Here is a 23,029-nt window from a genome sequence, read left to right as displayed (position 1 = left end):
TACTTATAGCCTGGGACAGTTGGTCCTCTGTGATGGCTCATTCTGATGTTGCTCAATTCTTGCAGGGGGTCCGTTGTGTCAGACAGCTGGTTGTCCATCCTATCCCTGCCTTGGACCTTAGCCTGGTGCAGTCTAGTTTTATCATGGGTCTCTTTGTATAAAGATATAGCGATTTATCAAATATTTAATAAACCTTAAACCTAAACCTTCTCTTTGGCCTTCTTTCAGATGTTTCTCTGTTGGTTTTGATGCTCTAGGCCAGGGCTGCCCAAGTCCGGTCCTCGAGATCTACTGGCAGGCCAGGTTTTCAGGATATCCACAATGAATATGCCTGAGATAGATTTGCATACCAAGAAGGCAGTGCAGGCAAATCTCTCTCATGCATATTCATTGTGAATATCCTGAAAACCTGGCCTACCAGTAGATCTCGAGGACCGGACTTCGGTAGCCCTGCTCTAGGCTGTTGTTTCAGCTTTTCATGTTCATTGGGCAGTGTGTTTGTCTGCCTTTCTGCTGACAGGTTCCTCGACTAAGGACCACCTGTTGAAGAGGAGGTTGGCAGGGCGCCAAACCACGAGGAGAACCAGCGGAAAAGGCAAACAACCAGGACTTAAATTGCCTATACACTAATGCTAGGAGCCTAAGAGCCAAAATGGGAGAACTAGAAGTCATAGCCAGTACCAAGGACCTGGACATAATAGGAGTCACAGAACGTGGTGGACTGATGACAACAAATGGGATGTGGCCAAACCAGGGTACAAACTCTACAGGAGGGACAGGACACACAAGAAGGGTGGAGGAATAGCGCTTTATATAAAGGACTCCATACCTTCAACCAGGATGGAAACAACAGTAAGGGCGGACGACTTGTAATCACTATGGATTAAGCTACCTGGAGGAACTGGAGCAGACATAAAATTGGGCCTGTACTATCGCCCACCTGGACAACCGGAGGCACTCAACTAGGACCTGGAGGCTAAGCTGAGGCAGATATGCAAAAGCGGAAGCGTGATGGTGATGGGAGACTTCAACTACCCTGGGATAGACTGGAGTATTGGACACTCAAACTACATAAGGGAGACCAAATTCCTGGAAACCATGAGGGACTGTTTCATGGAACAGCTGATCATGGAACCAACACGGGGGGATGCCACTCTCGACCTAATCCTCAACGAGCTAGGGGGACCTGCAAAGGAGGTGGCGGTGCTAGAACCCCTAGGAAACAGCGATCACAACATGATCCAGTGCAAGCTGGAAATTGGATCATCAAAGGTGAAAAGAACCACAGCAACAGCACTCAACTTCAAAAAAGGGAATTATGATGGCATGAGGAAAATGGTGGGAAAGAAACTCAACGGTAGCGCAAGGAAGATGGAGTCTGTAGAAAAAGCCTGGTCCCTACTCAAGGGCACGGTGCAAGAGGCACAGAACCTGTACATCCCCAGATTCAGGAAGGGGTGCAAAAAAAACCGAACAAAAAACCCAGCGTGGATAACAACTGCGGTGAAAAAGGCGATAAGTGACAAGAAAGCATCGTTCAAAAAATGGAAAAAGGACCAAACAAAGGACAACCAAAAGGAGCACAAAGAACACCAAAGGGAGTGTCACTGTGTGGTTAGGAAAGCTAAAAGAGAATATGAGGAGAGACTGGCAGGGGAAGCAACAAACTTCAAATCGTTCTTCAGATATGTGAAGGGGAAGCAACCGGCAAGAAAAGAAGTGGGGCCATTGGATGATGGAGACAAAAAAGGATCGGTAAAAGAGGAAAAAGAGATAGCAGACAGGTTAAATAAGTTCTTCACGTCAGTCTTCATGAGGGAGGACACATCTAATATTCCGGAACCGGAAGACATCGTAAATGGGGATCGGGATGAAAAACTGGTCCAACTAGAGGTAAGCCAAGAGGATGTCCTCAGGCAGATAGACAGACTAAAGAGCGACAAATCGCCAGGTCCGGACGGCATTCACCCAAGGGTATTCAAGGAACTAAGGAACGAAATAGCAGAGCCACTTCGCCAAATATGTAACCTATCCTTAAAAACTGGAGAGATCCCGGAGGATTGGAAAATTGCAAATGTCACGCCCATCTTCAAGAAGGGTTCAAGGGGTGACCCGGGAAACTACAGGCCGGTGAGCTTGACCTCGGTCCCGGGAAAGATGATGGAAGCACTGATTAAGAACAGCATCTGTGAACACATAGAAAACAGTGGACAGCTAAAGTCGAGCCAGCACGGCTTCTGCAAGGGTAGGTCATGCCTCACAAACTTATTGTACTTCTTTGAGGGGGTAAACAGCCAGGTGGATAAAGGGGAATCCATTGACATCATTTACCTTGACTTTCAAAAAGCCTTCGACAAGGTACCGCACGAAAGACTACTTAAAAAGCTGTGGAAACATGGGGTGCAAGGAGAGGTCCACCGATGGATCAAAAACTGGCTGGCAGACAGGAAACAGAGGGTTGGAGTAAAGGGCCACTACTCAGACTGCCATGGGGTCACGAGCGGAGTTCCGCAGGGGTCGGTGCTGGGACCGCTCCTGTTCAATATATTTATTAATGACCTGGAGGCGGGAACAAATTGCGAAGTTATTAAATTTGCGGATGACACCAAACTCTACCGCAGGGTTGAAACCATGGAAGACGCTAGAAGAATGGGCCAAAAAATGGCAAATGAACTTTAATGTAGGGAAATGCAAGGTCATGCATGTAGGGAAAAAGAACCCGATGTTCAGCTACAGAATGGGAGGATCATTGCTAGGGGTAAGTAACCTTGAAAGAGACCTGGGAGTGATGGTAGACACATCTTTGAAGGCGTCGGCACAGTGCGCCACAGCCTCAAGAAAAGCAAACAAAATGTTGGGTATCATTAAGAAGGGTATCACGACCAGGACAAAGGAGGTCATCCTGCCACTGTATCGTGCAATGGTGCGACCGCAACTGGAGTACTGTGTCCAGTACTGGTCGCCGTACCTCAAGAAGGACATGGCGGTACTTGAGGGAGTCCAGAGAAGAGCAACTAAGCTGATAAGGGGTATGGAAAACCTCTCATATACTGACAGACTGAAAAAGCTGGGGCTGTTCTCCCTGGAAAAGCGGAGACTTAGAGGAGACATGATAGAAACCTTCAAGATCCTGAAGGGTATAGAAAAAGTAGACAGGGACAGATTTTTTAGATTATGGGGAACCACAAGTACAAGGGGGCACTCGGAGAAATTAAAAGGGGACAGGTTTAAAACAAATGCCAGAAAGTTCTTTTTCACCCAGAGGGTGGTGGACACATGGAACGCGCTTCCGGAGGCTGTGATAGGCCGGAGCACGTTACAAGGCTTCAAAGAAGGTTTGGATAGGTTCCTAGAGGATAAAGGAATTGAGGGGTACAGATAGGAGTAGCGGTTATAGGGATAGTCTGGGACCATTGCTCAGGCAATGGGCCTGATGGGCCGCCGCGGGAGCGGACCGCTGAGCGAGATGGACCTCTGGTCTGCCTCAGCGGAGGCAACTTCTTATGTTCTTAAGAAACTGGTCATATGCAGGGTTCTCCTACGTTATTGGAGGTCACTAATGACTTTCTTCTCTCTGACCATCTGTTTGTGCTGACTCATTTGATTAAGCAAGGTGCTTCCGCTTCTAAGGCCATTTCGTCAGCCTACATTCTTTCTGGGAAACAGTCTCCTCTTTCTGTCAAGGCGCTTTCTACCAGGAGTGTGGCTTCTTCGTGGTCCAAAGCTAAGAGCTGGTCTGGGTTCACTACTCCCTAAGCAAACCTCCTCTCTCATCTCATATTCTGAATTGTCCTCCCCTCGCAGAGATGGGCTAGTATATCCACCGAAGTTTCTCTGCTGGAAGACTCCCTTCTTTAATTCGGGGAAATGTAATTGCACAGGCAGCTCAATCCCTCAGGTCCCACTCAGATCACTGATGCCACTTCCCATAAATTCCCTAGCTTTGCTGGCGGTCTCAGCAGCAGTGATTGAGTAGTGTGTCATCTTTGATATTATAGAATTCTCAGCAGTTTGAGCACAGCTCTCTCCGCTTCTCTCCATGTGCACGTGTCGAACAGGGTGTGGTTCTAATCCTCGCTCGGGATGTAATACTGATCCACACTCCTCCTACTCTCACCAAAACTCTCCCCTTGCATTCCACTGATATCATGATGTGCTTTCCCTGAATGCCGGAATCTGGGGCAACTCCAATATCTCCTCCCCCTATGCTTCCTGCCAGCAGGAATGGGCGCCATCTTGGTTTCAGTTTCTTCCCACCCAAACTTACCCTGTGTTGGTACTCCTAGTTCTCGGGGAAGAATTTTCCCATGCCCTCTCCATGTCAGCCATCTCCACTGGGGTCCTCCCTTCCCAGAATTTGCCATCCACATTGGCCGCCATTTTGTAGCCCTGGTTTCCTGCCCCTGCCGCATGGAGAGGGACTCTGACCAGCTCTTTGGGTCGGGGGGGAGGGGGAATCCCAAAAAGATTATTGAAATTTTTATTTGCTTCTACAATAATGGTGGTTACAGTCACTCACAGAGTCACAGTCTGCACTCAAGCTTGGGTGCAAGCTGGGGCCAAACAAATCCAGTAGGCTGGAGGATGGGCAACTCTGGGGCTTCTCTCACCCCTCTCAAATTTGCTCCTTTTCTTTTATGATCTCCCTCCTCTCTCCTGGGAAAAAGGCCTCTAGCTCCTCCCACAATGCATTTCTAGCCACAGTCAAGATTCAGTGACCACTTGAAAAATCCTCCACCACTGCTTTTATAGCAGAGACATTTTTCAGGAGGATCACAAATATATTGAATAGTAAACAGGTACTCTTGGGTATTTTCCTATCTGTCCCTCCAGGCTTATAATCTGTGGTAGCTGGGGCAATGGATTGAGTGACTTGCCCAGTGTTAGAAGGAGCAAGCTTAAATTGAACTCACAACCTCAGAGTGCCGAGGCAGCAGCTCTAACCAGTAGGTCACGCCCTCCTTCTGAGTAAACTCTGATGCATACATTTAAAAGTAAAAAGTAAAAGCATAAGACCTAAATGATGACTCCTCAGTAAACCAAATGAAATAGCAAAACCTGGAATGGGATTTTGCTATTGCAACCCTCATAATGCAAACATTTCATCTTAAATTTTGCTATTTAGGAAATACAGCCTATGAGAACAGTGGAGTTGCCCATATTGGTTAAATTGATTACTGGTCTCCAGACAAACAGTGATGAGTTTGTTCACTTTGAAGCAGAGATGAAGCTGAAACTGGTTGCAATTCTTGGTGAGCAGATATACAGTATACAGTATCTCTACTACAGGGGTATCCAACCTTGGCCCTAGCCAGGTCAGGTTTTCAGGATTTCCCAATGAACAAGCATGAGATCTATTTGCATACAATGGAAACAGTGCATACAAATAGATCTCATACAAATTCATTGAACCCTCCATTTATATGGGACTTACCACTATTACCACTATTAATTAATAGCTTTATTTGTTAAGAAGCTATTGATATTTTATATTTCAAAAATATTTGAATTCACTATTAAAGTTTTAATAAAGTATATCAAATATGTAAACCTCTCACAGTATGTTTACAAATATAATGTACACATATTAAAACAACTTCAAGAGCCCCCTCAATCAAACACCAATGTGATGATCACTGAACCATTATAAATGTCCATTATCCACCTCATATCAACAATTTATCACAACGGACTGCTTGTATAATCCTTCTTCCTAAACAGGCAGATGATCTGTATTCAAAAAAGACTGCGGATGTACTCACTGGAGGAGCGAAGAGAGAGAGGGGACATGATTGAGACCTTTAAGTATATTACTGGGCGTATAGAGGTGAAAGATGATATCTTCAGTCTTACAGGGCCCTCAGTAACCAGAGGACACTCGCTGAAAATCAGGGGAGGGAAATTTCAGGGTGATGCGAGGAAGTACTTCTTCACTGAAAGGGTGGTAGATCATTGGAACGAGCTGCCTCAGAGGGTGATTGAGGCCAGCAGCGTGTTAGATTTCAAGAGAAAATGGGATATTCATGTGGGATCTCTAGGAGAGTAAGAATCGGGGAGTGGGTCATTGGTATGGGCAGACTCGATGGGCTATAGCCCTTTTCTGCCGTCAATTTCTATGTTTCTATGTTTCTATGTTTCTAATGAGTAAATCCCATCTGAGTCTCGTGCCTTCATAGTATTTGGAGAGTTGTAACAAAATATTTCCTTCCAGTCCTCTATTTCACATACTTTGATTCATTTTTGGGATGTTCAGATTACATGGCAACAAGGTCAATTTGCCACATCCATTTTTAGGAAGCAGACCGACCACAACACTGTTCTCCACTATACTCCACTGTTCCAGTTGGTCAGTTTTATAAATTGAAACTGTTATGTGAGGAGCAATCTGAGTTCTTTCAGAAAGCTAGCTTAATGGGTGATAGATTCATTCAGAGGGGGTACCCCAAAAGAGTAATTCATAAGGCTTTTAAGAGAGCTAACAATACTAACAGAGAATGGTTACTTTTGTGATCCAATCACACAAGGGGTGATAACCATATGACCTGCATATTACTGCATTCACAACAAGCGCAGCAAATTAGACAAGTAATTTGGCGACATTGGCACATATTACATTTACATCCAGAGTTAAAAGAGATTCTCTGATTTGCTTATACTTACAATAGAAATTTATTAGAAATTTAGTCTAATAAAAGTCAGGAGCAAGTTTCAGATGATCAACAAAGGCATTTCCAGTGCACTCGATGTGTTTACTGCAGGTATGTTTTGGAGACCAACAAGATGATTATCCCAAACAGTGACAGAGTTTTATTTAAGAGCTTATTCCAACTGTGAGATGAATCAAGTGATATATGGAGTTCAGTGTCCATGTGGGAAATGGTAAATCGGTCAAAGAGGAAAATTAAATAACGCATTGTTCAGTATTTAAGCAATTTAAGGCTAGGTAAATCAGAGGCCCCATTGGTGTCTCATTGGATGATAAATAATCATGACATCGAGGGCCTGCATTTTGTAGTTCTGATTAGAGTGGAATTGTATCAGGGTAGTAATGTTTCTGATGCATTATTGAAGAATGAACAGCAATTAATTAATCAGTGGGACAAGATTGAACCTAAGGGACTCAGTAGGGAGGTGGAGTGGAATTTGTTATGACTAGAAAAGTAGTGTCTATAATTAACAAATCACAGGTGAGGGTAATTTATCAGATCAAGGTTTTGAGGGTATTAAAAGGAAAGAAGACCATGTAGACATACATAGTCATTTCCTGAGAAAGATCAGGTAGAGAGTAAGGGCTCCTTTTACAAAGGTGCGTTAGGGCCTTAACGCGCGGAATAGCACGCGCTAGCTGCTACTGCCTCCTCTTGAGCAGGCGGTAGTTTTTTGGCTAGCGCACACTATAGCTCATGCTAATCCAATGCGTGCGCTAAAAACACTATCACACCTTTGTAAAAGGAGCCCTATGTGATCTGATGAAGGATAGTAAATAACCCCCCTGGGTTATTGCAGGATGAAAAATAAGGAAATTTACAAGGCATTATTTGATTTTTGTGTTTAGATTTATGTGGAAATATGATTAATTGATTTGTTATATGAGTTTGTAGTGAGTAACAATTTGTTTATGAATATTTAGAGAAGATTGGGAGCCCCTTTCAGTTATAACACCTGAAGACACTTTACAGTGAAACACAAGACTCAGATGGGATTTACTCAGTGAATACAGATCATCTGCCTATTTAGGAAGAAGGACTACACAAGCAGTCCGTTGTGACAAATTGTTGATATGAGATGGATAATGGACATTTATAAACATTAATTAAGAACATAAGCAATGCCTCTGCTGGGTCAGACCAGGGGTTCATCATGCCTAGCAGTCCGCTCACGCGGAGGCCCATCAGGACCTGTTAGTATCTATAGTATCTATACCCGTCCAATACCTGTTAGTAACCCTCTATCTATACCCTTCTATTCGCTTTTCCTTCAGAAAAATGTCCAATCCCTTCTTGAACTCCAATACCGTACCCTATCCTATTATGCCATCTAGAAGTGTATTTATGAGTCACACTGTGCCTTCAAAGGTTCAAGGCAACTTATAGTACAGTTCATAGAGAACAATTTAGTACAGTGCAAAGGATGCTTAGAGATACATTACAGTACAAAGATGCTATAGAGGGAAGTTACAAGACTGGGAATTCTTGAGGATTGCCATGTATTGCATTTAAAGAAGTAATTACATAGTACAGCACTGAGGTACTTCGGGAGGTACATTAACTGAATATATAGGGGAGGGTTTCATATAGTAAGAGAGCTAATATGATTTGATGAGAGATGCCATGAGGTAGATACAGTTTGTGTAGAGTTTATGGAGTCAAAAAGAAAGGTCTTTGGTGTCTTGCAAAACATGGAGTAGTTTGATTAGGATCTGATGGTTGTTGGGAGGTTGTTCCATGCTTTCATGCCAGAGAATGTGAACGTCGAGTAGAATATGTGTTTATACTTGAGGTTTTTTATTGTGGGGAGGTTCAGCTGCTTCCTGTCAAGATTTCTGGGTGAAATGGACTATGTGGTGCAGCAGAGCTTCTGTTGAGTATGTGATGCATAATGCAGGATATTTTGAATTTTATTCGAGATGAGATGGGTAGCCAGTGTAATTGTTTGAGGTAGTTAGAGATTGAGTCATATTTTTTCAGTCTGAATATGAGTCATATTGCCATGTTTTGTATGAGCTGCAGTTTGCGGATAAGGGTGATGTTGATACCTGCATAGATGGAGTTACAGTAGTCTAGCTGTGACAGGATCAGTATCTGTATGAGCAGGGCAAAGTGTTGTTGATGGAAGTACGGTCTGAATAGTCTTAGTTGCCTCATAGTGAATAAGGATTTCCTCCACAGGTTGGAGATTTACAGTTCCAGGGATAGCGTGGACTCTAAAATACAGCCTAGAACTTTGGAAGATTTGTCTACTGCAAGACTGTTACCTGCTTAGAGGGTGATGTTTCTTGGAGCTGTCTGTTGTAGGGTATGGAACCAAAGAATTTTTGTTTTTGATGCATTCAGTTTTAGTTTGTTGGTTGTTGCCCATGTTTGTATTTTATCTATGCTGTCTGAGATTTTTTGGGCTGCAGTCTTAAGACTGAAGGGTTCCCACACATTTGACTTCTTGCATCAGTTTTAGAAGATATTCAGAGTTTGCCATCAGATGAAAAATTTTTAGAACACATTAATCCCAACTTTGTGAAAGCCTTCTCTGCAATTTGACAGCATGATAGTGATAACAAAGATGAAAATTAATATGCAAGTGATGAATTAGAGTGCACTACTTCTAATGTAGATAATGATGATGATTAAGTATTCTTTGCTATAAAGGAAGTTATGTGTCAAAGACAAAGATTCCCTTGATCAATATCTATAGACCCAGTCAAAATGCTTCAGAAATACTGCAGTCTGGCCTAATTTGAAGTAGAGAATGACACGGGGAAAAATTTGGTCCCCGTCTCCACCCCGTGAGCTCGGTCCCTGTCCATGCCCCATCCCCGTGAGCTCAGTTCCTATCCCTAAGAATTTGGTCCCCGTCTCTGCACCGTCCCCATGAGCTTGGTCCCCATCCCCGTAAATCGTCTGATCCCATCCACACAAGCCTCGAATAGTTATCATTTTATATTGAACTTATTTTATTAAAATATAAAAAGAAACAATATTCTGTACAATTGTCATTTATAAACACAAATAATACAGAGCAAAGTTCAATAAAACCCCTGTCTCCTACACTATTGAGAAAACTGAATAAGCCAAATTATTACAGAATGCTACACAAAAAAATTATGCTAACAGAATACCGCAGTCACACATGACAGGAATAGTGTTAAGGGAGTGCAACTAGGGCAACTACCCCCTGGTCAAAGAGAGCCCTAAGCCAGCTGGAAGCTAAAGAAGCACAGCCTGGGCAATTATGTCTAACACCTGCTATAGCAGGATACATATTTCAAATCTGATATATTCTAATCATAAAATAGAAAATAAAATGATATTTTTCTACCTTTTGTTGTCTCGTCATTTTATTCTTCAAATCATGGTCTCAGGCACTGGTCTCTGTTTTCCTTTGTCTTCTCTTAATTCACTTGCCAGGGTCTGCTGACCATTTGACATTTCTTCTTTCTCCTTGCTCACCATCCATCTTCTATCTCCATGTATATATTGTTCCTCATGTTCAGCAACTCCCTTCTCTATGTTTTCTATATGTCCCTTTCTAGTATTTCTCCTATGCCCATCTTCCTACCCACATCATCTCACTATTCTATGATCCCCTCCCCCTGTGTACAGGAAATGGGGAAAGAGAGAGAGAGAGATCCAGAGTGCATCTCTCCCACTCCCTCTACTGTCACATCCAAAATTTCTCCATCTCTTTAGGATCATAGTATACCACTGCCCACCAGCCCCATGCACAACATTTCTCCTTCTGTCATCCCTCTCCAGCACCATGCCATGCCTCTCCCTCTATTACTATGTCCAAAATTTCTCCCTCTTACATTCCCTTCAATTTGCCCTCTGTTCACTCTCCACCACCATATTCAAAATTTACATCTCATTCCCATGCATTTATACCTCACTCTTCTCTCTATGCTCAACAATTTTCCTCTTTCTTCCTTTCCCCATGTGCACCATCTCTTTCCCTCTCACTCATGTATTCATGCCCAACAATTCTCCATTTCTATTCCCTCTCTCCCTCCTATGTCCCAAGTTAGTGCCACCTTCCTCCCTCCCTTGTGTCCCAAGTTCATGCTCTCTCCCTGCCTTCCAGCCTTTGTCCCAAATTTGTGCCCCTCCCATGTCTCAACATGCTCCTTCCCCCCTCCTTTCTCCCTTTGTCCCACATTGATATCCCCTCTCTCTTACTTGCTCACTTTAAGGATGCAGCATGCACCTCGTGCCTCAATATACAGGGTATTTCATGCTAGTAACCCATACACAAACATGTAATATAATCAAAATAATTTTTATTTACTTTTATATCCAATTAAGCTTGAGGTTCAAATTAGAATTAAGAAAACATTGCCAATTAATTATATGCATTATATTCATTGCCAATTCTGTTAAACACTCTGTGTTTGATGGGGGGGGCTGTCTCTCTCAGGCTAAGTGGCCCATATGGAGAGAGAGGAATCTCCCCCCTGAGCAGAAGCTGGTGTTTGCTTATAAACCCTCACAATGACCAATATTACATCATTTCAGTCTGCCAATGGTCAGCTAATACATCACTGAAGAAGAGGCTGGACTTATTTGAACATAAAATAACTCCTTTTAGCTCTTATAGATACCAGGCTTAAAGAAAAGTTCTACAGAATTATATATTTGTTTATAGCAATTTCTGAATATGCATAAAACATTATAATATACCCAAAGAAAACTCCTTTTCCAGTATCCTTAAGAGTTTGAATCAAAACAGTTCTCTGACCAAGTTGTTTGCAAAGCTGACAGCCTGGGGTTGAGCTCCCCTTAATGAAAATTACTAATGCTCTAGAAAGGCAAGCAGGCCTCTTGGAATGTCACAGATCTAAGAGAGTTTCCATGGTAATAGTGTCCCTGGCTTTAACTTTAAGGTCATAGGTCAAACTCCACATGTTGCATCTAGAAAATTCCACATTTAAAGTTTTATAACATTAGTTTTATATGCACATTTCATATATAAAGACACACATTCTGGGATCCCAAACATTCATTCAAGAATTATTAAAGTTATATACATCCATCAGATTACTGTATATGTAACTTCTTCCTCAAGAGGGCCTCTCGCTGGTATGCAACTGCGATAGGCCAGAGTAAAAACAGGTACTTCTTTTTAGCAACTAGGTCAAAGGCCAACCCAAGTAGCCTAATACTAGCATCTGGTATTAATTAAAGCCACAAGGTTTCAAGCGCGAAAAGAAACAAAGAAGAGAGAGAAGATAGATAACGATTAATACCTCTACAAATGTGTTATATATGCATGTACCCAATTTCCCTTATGATTTTGCTTAACCCAGCAATTTACACAAATCTGAATATTATTATGACCATTCTTACTATTAATCCCTAGTGTTTTTATGGCCTTGGCTGCAATCCATTTTCAAATTTTTATAGCTTTGCACCTAACTTTCCATATGCTGTTAATTGGGCATTGGCCCTATCATAAGAGTATTACTAACTAGATTTACCCAGAATCATATCAAAAGTAGGTATCTGCATGTAGAAAAATCTACAATGTATACAACACAAATACCTTGCACACTATCCATTCCATTTTGACCTGCCGCACCCTAGCACCATTGTCAAACTGTGCCACTCAGCTCCAGGGTCATACTCGCTCCCTTCAGGGCCGTCCAGCTGGGCTGCTCCTTCCTGCCTTCAGCTGCACTCATTTGCAGGGATGTGGACAGTGGCTCTTGCACACTGCACATGACTGACCTGCAAGTTTCCCCTCTAATGTCAGCTTTGACGTTGGAGAGATGTATTCTGAGTCAGCCATGTGCAAGAACCACTGCCTGTGTCCCTGCAAAAAACAAGTGCAGCTGAAGACAGGAAAGAGCAGCCCACCTGGAAGGAGGACTGTTGAGATAACTGGGATCCCCGGCTGACCGAGAAGGGATGGAGGGGGAGCATATAGCTGAATAGCAGGAAGGAGGCTTGTTTACAAATTGGATCTCTGGTGGTGGCGAACAAGTGGCTCCACATTGGGGAGGAAGGGGGCAGGAGACCCACACAGTGCCACGTACCCCCTCCAAGCGGTTAATGGTGGTAAGGAAGGAGGGGGGAATGTTTCCAACTGCGAGGACAAAGCTTTTTATCATTCTCACAGGTGGTGAAAAGTTTTGTTCCTTTGTCTGTGGCGAGTCTGGTTTTAGCATCTCTGTAGCCACGGGCAAACCATGGCCCACCGTGGCTTACCGCAGTGTTTGTTCACTGTATCATTCTCTAATTTGAAGGAACTTCATATCAGACAGAACAGTCCACTTCTTGCCAGTGCAGTTGTTGAACACCTTTTTAACTGTGCTGGTGTAATAATGATGTATAAGTGACAGTCATTTTCAAAATTTAGTTTACTAAAAGCAAATTAGATTGAATTGTGGAGTAATAAAGTTGTTGGAATTAAAACATTAACAATAGTTGCATTCGTTGAAGTTGCGGTACTTTTACTTTTTATTTCACTTAAGTAAATTTTTTAATGTGTTCTTCACTGTACTTTTACTTAAGTATTAAAAAATACATTTATTTATACTTAAGTACTTTGAACAACACAGCATATTCAAAATTTCCCAACAGCAGAGCTATCCCATTTACATGTCATATAAACATATTCAGGAACCACACACATCCCTTCCAATGTGTGTGTGAGAAATCAGGCTCATAATCAAAAAACATAGATGTCCAAAAAGCATCCTAATTGCCAGAATGTCCAAGTGCTGATAATCAAAACCATCTTTCTGCACATTTATCAAGATGTTCCAGCCTTTGTATGTCCAGAGCACGAGATGGGCATGGTGGAGGTGTGTTATTGGGTGGGCTTTGGGAGATCGCAAGGGCAGGTTAGACATAGACATCTTGCAGCAATAATCAAACATTTTGCAAGACATCCTGTACAGAACTTAGACCCTTCTAAAATAAGTCTAGTTCTAAACGTATAAGTGGCACAACAATGCCCAAACTGACCAGATGATCACTGCAAGCATCAAGGCAAGATATCCTGTCACCCGCCGGGTTATGGTCCAAGTTACAGAGACCCTCAGCAGGTGGCACAAAAGACCTTGGTGTGCTTCCTAGTAAGAGCCATAGAGCTGTTGGTGCTGTTGGTAAGAGCCATGGTGCTGTTGGTGGTTGGTAAGAGCCATGGTGCTGTTGGTACTAGGCCAGAGACCACTCAGCATTGAGTTCAGCACATTGCATTCATAACAGAGTCCTTTTTAGTACAAATTCAAAATAGTGCATTTATTTTCAAAAAACAAGAAAAGAACTCAGGCTTCCACCTAGGACACAATAACAGAAAACAAGTTCCAAAATGTGGCAAAACTTTGCCCAGCAAAAATAATTCAAAACAGTTGTTATCACAGGCCTATAACACACCTCTCAGTAGTTTTATACAGTTTCAGGGGTCTATCGGCTACCACACCCTGCTAAGGTACCTGGGCTTAGAACAGACTCACATTTCTTCACCAGGCCCTTCTGTCCAACAACAAGGAAAAGAGAAACACACCGCATTCAAAACTCAGGCAGTTTCCAACTCTAGTGAGTTGGAGAGGAGAATTGCTGAACCCACACAAAAATATTTGCTTTAAAGAAGCACCCACAAAACACTGCCCAAGATATTCAGCAGATTCTCCAAACAATTAATAACTCCCTCTGTGGCTCTTAGTAGTATAAACACAAAAAGGAAAAACAAACACTCCCAGCAAATAGGGCAAGTTGTACTTTCTGAGCACTGCACTGTAGTCACCCAACAATACCTGCAAACAGGCTCTATAGATTTCCTTTTCCTTTTCCAAGTAAAAAAAAACAAACCCAATTCAAAATTTGTCTCTCTTGCCCTTAGTCTAGAATATTTCCAAGGGTGTTATATATTTGAGAAAGATTATTTCAAATTCACAGGGTTTTAACATCCCAGCAGTTCTTTTCCCAAACAAAAGAAAAAAAAAACCCAAGAAACAAAAACGTAGCAAACCTGTGTTTAACTCATGTCCATTAGTTCAGTCAGCTCAGGTTCTGGCAATAATAGTTCTGGCATCTCCATTGGTTCTTCCTGACACCAAGGTTCCACCTGGTTTGGCTGCTCAGGTTCCTCACATTTCATCATCTCTAGTTCATTACTTTGCCTTGCATTGAGAGCTCTCCAAAGTAGGTCCTTCTGCTTTGCCTGCCCCTCAGTATGTTCCTTGCTTATGTTTGTCAGGGCCCCACCCAAACCTACATGGGAAAGGTAGAGGGTTTGGATCTCTCTGGTTCTCTCTCTGGCCACTTTGTATATCCCTGTTCTTCCTGGCTAAAGGGAGCTGACTTGGCTTCCTACATAAAGCCCTGTAAGGTCTAGGTTTCTGTATAAAGATGGGGTTATTATCCTGGTAGACTAGCAAAGGTGGCCAGGACTCCTGCTCTGGGTCACTTTCCTCAGAGTAGGCAGCTAGGTCCTCTAAAGCAGTGGTTTCTAACCCTGTCCTGGAGGACCACCAGGCCAGTCGGGTTTTCAGGATAGCCCTAATGAATATGCATGAGAGAGATCAGCATATAATGGAGGTGCCAGACATGCAAATCTGCTCCATGCTTATTCATTAGGGCTATCCTGAAAACCCAACTGGCCTGGTGGTCCTCCAGGACAGGGTTGGTAACCACTCTTCTAAAGCATCTGAATTACTGCCTTTTGGAAATATTCTCTCTTTGTTTTAAATGGAACAGGTCTAGCCATAGGGCTGGATTTGTCATAACCCCAACACTCATTCAGCGATCACTGATTCCCTTCCACCACACAAAAATGAGAACAAAAGGTACATACCTGTCTCTAAAACAGCAGCCTCTGCTATGAGGAAGCCTAGTAGAGCTGCACACAGGTATCTTAAGTAGCCTGGTGGGTAGACTAGTGAACCATAGAGAGAAGGACCCAGGCCCATTAGCCACTCTAATCACTACATTTATGGTAGAACATGTGAGCCTACCCAAACCCTACTCTACTGCCATATAGGTGCCACCTGCAGCCATAAATACTATTAGGGTGGTACACAGGAGGGTATAGTACATTTTTTTCTTTGATACAAAAATCAAGGATATCAGATCCCATCTTGGACCTTCTCCCCCTGCTTCTCCTCCACACACTTCCGATGACTCTATTCTTCTACCATTCAGCACCTGCTCAAACTTCAAACCCCCTTCACTAGCAAATCTCCTCCAAATCCTACAATCTTTAAATACTCCCAACAATCTCATGGAGAGTATCCCCCCTGCGCTCCTTAAAAAATTCTCTTCTTTCTTCGGGCCATTCCTTCGGGAAATGGTATGCAAGTGCCTTTCTGATAGCCTTGTTCCTACAGCTTGGAAAACAGCTCTTGTTATTCCAAAACTAAAAAATCACAACTTAGATCCCTCTTTGCCGGCAAATTTTCATCCAATTGCTAACCTTCCTTTAATTTCTAAACTGACTGAAAAAATCATTCATAATCAACTCACAGAATTCATCGACAATACCCATGCTTTACATCCATGTCAAACAGGTTTCCAATCTTCTCATTCCACTGAATTGTCACTGCTAGGCCTCATCTCAACCATATATTATTTTCATGATCATCAAAAATCTGTCCTCCTCATTTCTCTCGACTTATCTGCAGCCTTTGATACTATTGATCATTCCCTCCTCATCAACCAACTCAAAGACTGTGGCATTACAGGCCCAGCTCTTTCATGGTTTACCTCATACTTTAACGAACGTAGTTTTAAAGTTCACGTAAAGAATGAAACATCCTTATCTATACCACAAACCTACGGTGTCCCGCAGGGTTCTATTCTATCCCCACTGTTATTCAACATCTTTCTGTCACTTCTTCTTACACTAGCACAGTCAATTGAATTCACTATCTTTGCCTATGCGGATGACATACAATTACTTCACCCTGTCAATACCTCAAATATCTCAGAAATAAAAGATATCAACAATAAATTAGATGCAATAAATGATTGGCTTTACACAAACAAACTCTCCCTCAACATCGATAAATCCTGCGGCCTTCTACTTCCTATTAAAAACAGTGAGTCTTTATCAGGAAAGATCTTCATCAAATCCACTCCAATAAAAATTGAAACAAAAATAAAACTACTGGGAGTTATCATCGATAAGGACCTTACTTTCCACGATCACATCAGTTTGGTAGTAAAAATCTGCTTCTTTAAACTTTACCTTATTCGTTCTCTAACTTCTATTCTAGATACAGATGTAATCAAAATTCTGGTTCATTCCCTAGTTATCTCCCACCTCGATTACTGTAATTCTCTTTACAGCGGACTCCCCCAAAAAGAAATCCGACGCTTACAATTAACCCAAAATACGGCAATAAAACTCATATAAAAAATAGGTGAATACGACCATGTTACCCCTCTTTTGAAAGAAGCACATTGGCTTCCTGTCATACATCGTATTACTTATAAAACTATCCTGCTGACTTTTAAAATAAAACTCTCTCACCAGCCTTCATATCTTGATAGGCTTCTCATTCCTCAATGCCCAACACGCACACTGAGATCAGCAGATCAGAAACTCCTTTCAATTCCCTCTATAAAAGACTTCTTTTATACTAGGAAAACAAATTTTGCAATAGTCGCCCCAACATTGTGGAACGCTCTACCACATCAACTTCGATTTGAACAACAACTCGATAAATTCAAGATAAGCCTGAAGACTTTTTAATTTCGTGATGCTTTCACCTGCCCTTAGAGCTTCTCTTTCTTACTCAACCAACCGCTTCTATGAAGTGACCCCACCCTACATGTTTTATCCTATCCCCCTCACTATCTCCAACCCCTCCCTTTTTTTTTTTTTTCTCTCCCCATTTTTTCCTTTTTTCTTCTAATTATGTAACTTTCCCCTCCCTTCTCTCTTACCCTCACTTTCAAGTCCGTCCAGTTAATGTCCTTAATGTACACCTTTATTATTTTCTCTAAATATTTATTATCTTAACCTCTATTTTAAATATTTTATTGTAAACCGGCCAGATACTTGTTGATGGTCGGTATATTAAAAGTCAATAAACTTGAAACTTGAAACTTGGTCTCAAACTCAAACCCTTTGCAGGGCCACATTTTGGATTTGTAGGTACTTGGAGGGCCTCAGAAAAAAATAGTTAATGTCTTACTAAAGAAATTACAATTTTTGCATGAGGTAAAACTCTTTATAGTTTATAAATCTTTCTTTTTAGCTAAGTCTTAATAATAATATTGTAATTTATAGCTAAAGAAACATATGATCAAGAAACTGTTTTATTTTACTTTTGTGATTATGATGAACATACCGAGGGCCTCAAAATAGTACCTGGCGGGCCGCATGTGGCCCCTGGGTCCCAGGTTTGAGACCACTAGTATAGTAGGTTGGGGGGCTCAGCCTAAATTATAAGGGGGTTATGGTAAGATATAAAGCTGGCACTCTTTATGTGAAGTTCACAGCAGTGCCCTCTAAGGTGTCCCATTGCTCTGTCATGATGTCTATGTGGCCAGTCCATTACTATGCTGGCTTCACCCACGTACAAGTGGTCAGGATTAGGATGTTTTCTGATCGAAAATGAGGTATAAATTTAGACGCCTCAATGGCCAAGATGTCTAAGTAGATGATTTAAAAAAAATATATATATATTTGGATGTCCAGCAGTTTGCCATTCGAAAATGGCCTTTGTTCCTCCAACTCTGGATGTTCAACTAGAAATGTCCAAGTTGGATTTAGATGTTTATTTTGAAATGCCCCTCATAGTGTGCACATGTCAGGCATGTTCAGTGTGGATATCCTGAAAACCTGAGTGACTTGTCTTGAGCATGTTTATTTTGGGTTCTAAGGGCCTGCCTTCAAAGAGGGCCAAACACTTTCCAAATAACACAAAAATCCTGCAAAAAGACATTCAAAACCTATATAATCATACTTACCAATCCTAACAGCTCTACACCACCTAAGAAAAGATAGTGCTGTAAATATTACACTGGACCCTAGAGCTCCAATATACCTACTAATGAGAAACTAGAACAAGCTGTACTGTTAAAGATTCCTAAACAGATACGACACACTAACACAGGGGAGAGCAACCTCAGTCTTTGAAGGCTGTAATCCATTCAGGTTTTCAGGATTTCCTCAATAAATATGCATGAAATCTATGTTCATACAATGGAGGCAGTGCATGCAAAGAGATCTCAGGCATATTCATTGGGTAAATCCAGAAAATCTGACTGAATTGCAACTTAAGGATCAAGGTTACCAGCCCTGCATTAACTGAATCCTTAACCTCAATCACGCATGGAGAACATGGACAGGAAAGGAAACAACAAAATAATGAAATTGATACACTGCCTCCCCGCCCTCTGAATAATCCATACTCTATAAGTTAGGGTGAGCAACCATGGTCCTTGAGGGCCACAACCCTGTTGAGTTTTCAAGATTACACAATGAATACGTACAAGGTTGATTTGCATGGACTGCTTCCAAATAGATCTCATGCATATTCTTTGTGGAAATCTTGAAAACCCAACTGCATTGTGACCCTCAAAAAACATGATTTCACACGTCTCCTATAAGCAATGTAATGCTGGTAAACGAGAAATGCATTTTCTCCTGTATTCTGAAAAATATAAAACATGTAAAATTACCAAAGTGGGCACATCCGAGTCCTTACAAGTATTAAATAATATTTTTTTCTACCTTTATTGTCTGGACATTTTATTTTTCTAATTGGGCTTGTCCCAGTCTCTTTCCCACTTTCCTTGTATCAGTCTTCTTTTAAATTCTTTTCCAGGTTTGTTTTTACATTTCTTCTCTCTCCTCTTGTTTATGTTTGTCTATTTAAAGACTTATAACGCCTAGACTGACAAATATTGAGCTTCTTTTCCTTCACTACATCTGTCTGCCAGTGATCTTTCTTTTAATTTTTGTTTCTCTTCTTTGTGTTTATATCTGCCCATTTGATTTTACTCTCATTCTCCCTTTTTCTTGCGCTCGATCTAGTCCTTGGTCTCCTTTCACCTCTCACCAACCTACCAGCTTTTGCTATCTCCCTCTCATCTCTTATCCCTCATTACCATTGCCCACACACACACAGAGCTATCTCCTTCCCCAGTCTCCTATCACCCCCGCCTCATCTTTCTCTTGCTCCCTAGTCCTCCCATTTCTGTGCCTTCACCTACCCTCCTCACCATCCTCCAACTTCATTCCTGTCTCTCTTTCCTTCTCTTGCCTCCAGGACATTCTTCTGTCTCTTACCCTTTACCGTGTCTCTTAATACCTCTTTTTGACCATCTTTTTAACCCCATTTCTACCCTGACTCAATCCTTACACAGACCCAGCCCCTTCCTCCAGTACCTCTCCCCAGTACCCCCATCTATTTTTACTACCTCTCATTCTCTCTCCAGTCTTCCAAGTTATTTCCCACCATTGCATCCCTTTTTCTTACCCACCCCCCATTTCACACCCTTATTCATTCTCCCAACAACACACTTTCCCTCATATCTACGAATTGCCAAGTCCTCACTATCCCTTCAAAATTTCCACTCTATCCCTCTCATTCATAATTCCCAGCTCTGCCTAACCCCTACACTTTCCCACTCAATCAAATCCTAGCTATCTTCACTGCTGTTCCCCTTCTTTCCCCCGTGTCATCCATCTTCTGCTTTGCCCCTCCCTGAATACTATCCACTTCTGCTCTATCCCCATTTCCCCTCTCCTGAATGCCATTCATCTTCTGCTCTTTCCAGAGTCTCCAGTTGACATTTGTTTTATCTCTCCATGTCCACAATCATTCCTTCTGTGTACCTATCTTTTCTGTAATGCATCTCCACTCTGTCTCTGACCTTATCCCTATCCCCATGTTCACCATCTACCCTCTGTGTCCCCATACCTTCTCCTGTGTCTATTATCACCCCTCTTGTCCCTGACCCTCTCTTTATACAGCTTCTACCCTTCTATTCCTTTTCTCCTTTACCCCACCCCACAGCCAGCATATCTCTTGCTTTCTACCCTGCCCCCTAGTACTGCAGCTATCTCTCTTTCTTTTGTGGGTCCAACATCTATCTGTCTCATTGCAGCTGTCTTCCTTCCCATTCTTTCTCCAATCCAGTCTAGTCCCCCTGCACCCCCTACCCCATTAGCTGCCATTTCTTTCCTTTCCCTCTTCTCCATTTTCTGGCATCTCCCTCCCTTCCCTTGCTCATGGTCTGGCATCTCTTTTAGCCTATCTTTCACCTTCCCCCCCCTTAAATTATTTCAGAGGAGGCAAGACACAGCTGAGGGGACACTATAGGCAGCCTGCTTTCCTTGCTGTTGCTGCTGGCAACCTGCAGGAATGCTGGAGGACTGATGAGGGGCGGGGGAAAAATGAGAGAGATACTGAACCCCAAGGGAAGAAATGCCATATTGTATGTGAAATTGGGGTGGCAAGCCATTTTTTGTGGTGGCATTTGAGGATGGAGCACATGGGCAAAGAAACTTGCTTTCTGAGCCAGATCTGATCAGGAGATAGAGATGGGATTTGATATATTGCCTTTCTGTAGTAATAACAAAAGTGGTTTACATACAGTATTATATATAGGTACTTATTTTGTATTTGGGGCAATGGAGTGTTAAATGACTTACCCAGAATCAAAAGGAGCTGCAGTGGGAATTGAACTGGATTCCCCTGGTTTGCAGGCCACACTGCACTAGCTATTAACTACTCCTCCACTCCAAAAAGTATGGTGACTGAGAAAATCTTTTTTTTTTTCAAGTGCTATATCAAGACTATAGACCAGGGGTGCCCAAATGATTGATCGCGATCAACCAGTATATCGCACAGGCAATGCGAGTCGATTGCAGAGCCCATCCCAGGCTCCGCGATAGACTCGTGTTGCCTTTGCATTCTGTTCTCCTTGCTTCCCCTACGCCAGGCCAGGCACCAGGCCCACAGCCTCCTCCCCCCCCCCCCCCCCCACATCAATTCTGACATCAGAGAGGAAGTTCCAGGCCAGCCAATTGCTGCCTGGCTGGTTGGAACTTCTTCTCTGATGTCAGAATTGATATCGGGGGGAAGGCTTGTGGGTCCGGCACTTGGCCTGGCCTGGTGTTGGAGAAGCAGGAAGAAATCAGCAGCGGTGGCATAGGGGGGCAGGGAGAAAGAAAGACTGACAGATAGAAAGAAAGAAAGAAAGGAGGGCAGGGAGAGAGAAAGAAAGAAAGGGGGCAGGGAGAGAGAAAGAAAGAAAGAGAGGGAGGGGGGAAATTTGGGGTTAGATAGTATTGCCTTATATTGAAGAGTATCAGTATGATTGTTTATGTTTTGGGATGGGGATTTGGCTATCTGGTTTATTGGTTGTATTTTTTGTATTGTATTTGCCATTGTGAAAATTCAAAAAAACTTGTTAAAATAAAAATTTAAAAAAGAAAGAAAGGGGAGGGGGGCAGGGAGAGAGAAAGAAAGGGGGCAGGGAGAGAGAAAGAAAGGGGGGAAGAGAGAGAAAGAGAAAGAAAGGGGAGGGGCAGGGAGAGAGGAAAAAAAAGTTGGACTCATGGAGGGACAGAGAGAGATGTTTGGGGAATGGAATGAGGTCTGGAGGAGATGAAGCATGCAGGAGGCAGAAAAAAAGAAAGGCAGAAAGAAAGAAATATTGGATTTACAGTCAGAAGAAGGAAGTGCAGAGACTCATGAAATCACCAGACAGCAAAGGTAGGAAAAATGATTTTATTTTCAATTTAGTGATCAAAACATGTCTGAATTTATATCTGCTGTCTATATTTTGCACTATGGCCCCCTTTTACTAATCTGGAATAGCAATTTTTAGCACAGGAAGCCTATGAGTAGTGCGGGGCATTCAGCACAGCTCCCTGTGCTAAAAACCACTATCATGGTTTAGTAAAAGGGAAGGGGGTATATTTGTCTATTTTTGTATAGTTGTTACTGAGATGACATTGCATATGTTAAAGTCATCTGCCTTGATCTCTTTGAAACCCTTCCACCCCTCCTCCCCCCCTCCTCCCCCCCCCCCCCCGAATATAAATGATAATTAACATTTTCTCTGCGTACAGTGTGCTTTGTGTTTTTTAAAAATTTTATTATTGGTAGATCATTTTGACTTGGTCATTTTAAAAGTAGCTCGCAAGCCAAGAAAGTGTGGGCACCTCTGCTATAGACCATAATCTGGGAATACCTGTGTGGTTTTGCAAGACTTTGTTACTGAGGTAGAAACTGCTGTGGATCATTCCTCCCATATTGTAGACCTCAAGGATGTTCAAAATAAGTGTGGAGAGCAGGGATCAAGACAATGAAAAGTAACTGTATGTTTGTATCACATTATACATCATCTGA

General features: G+C 42.3%; 1 protein-coding gene across 5 annotated transcripts in view; it reads left to right on the top strand.

Annotated features, from left to right (window-relative positions):
* The window catches only part of SLC12A3 (solute carrier family 12 member 3), a 757,364-nt gene that overhangs the window by 520,189 nt on the left and 214,146 nt on the right, over positions 1-23,029 (top strand). The window lies entirely within an intron of this gene.

Source organism: Geotrypetes seraphini, chromosome 4 (assembly GCF_902459505.1).
Source record: "Geotrypetes seraphini chromosome 4, aGeoSer1.1, whole genome shotgun sequence".
Lineage (NCBI taxonomy): Eukaryota > Metazoa > Chordata > Amphibia > Gymnophiona > Dermophiidae > Geotrypetes > Geotrypetes seraphini.
Note: the sequence above shows the minus strand (reverse complement) of the source record. Positions and strands in the feature narration are given on the sequence as shown.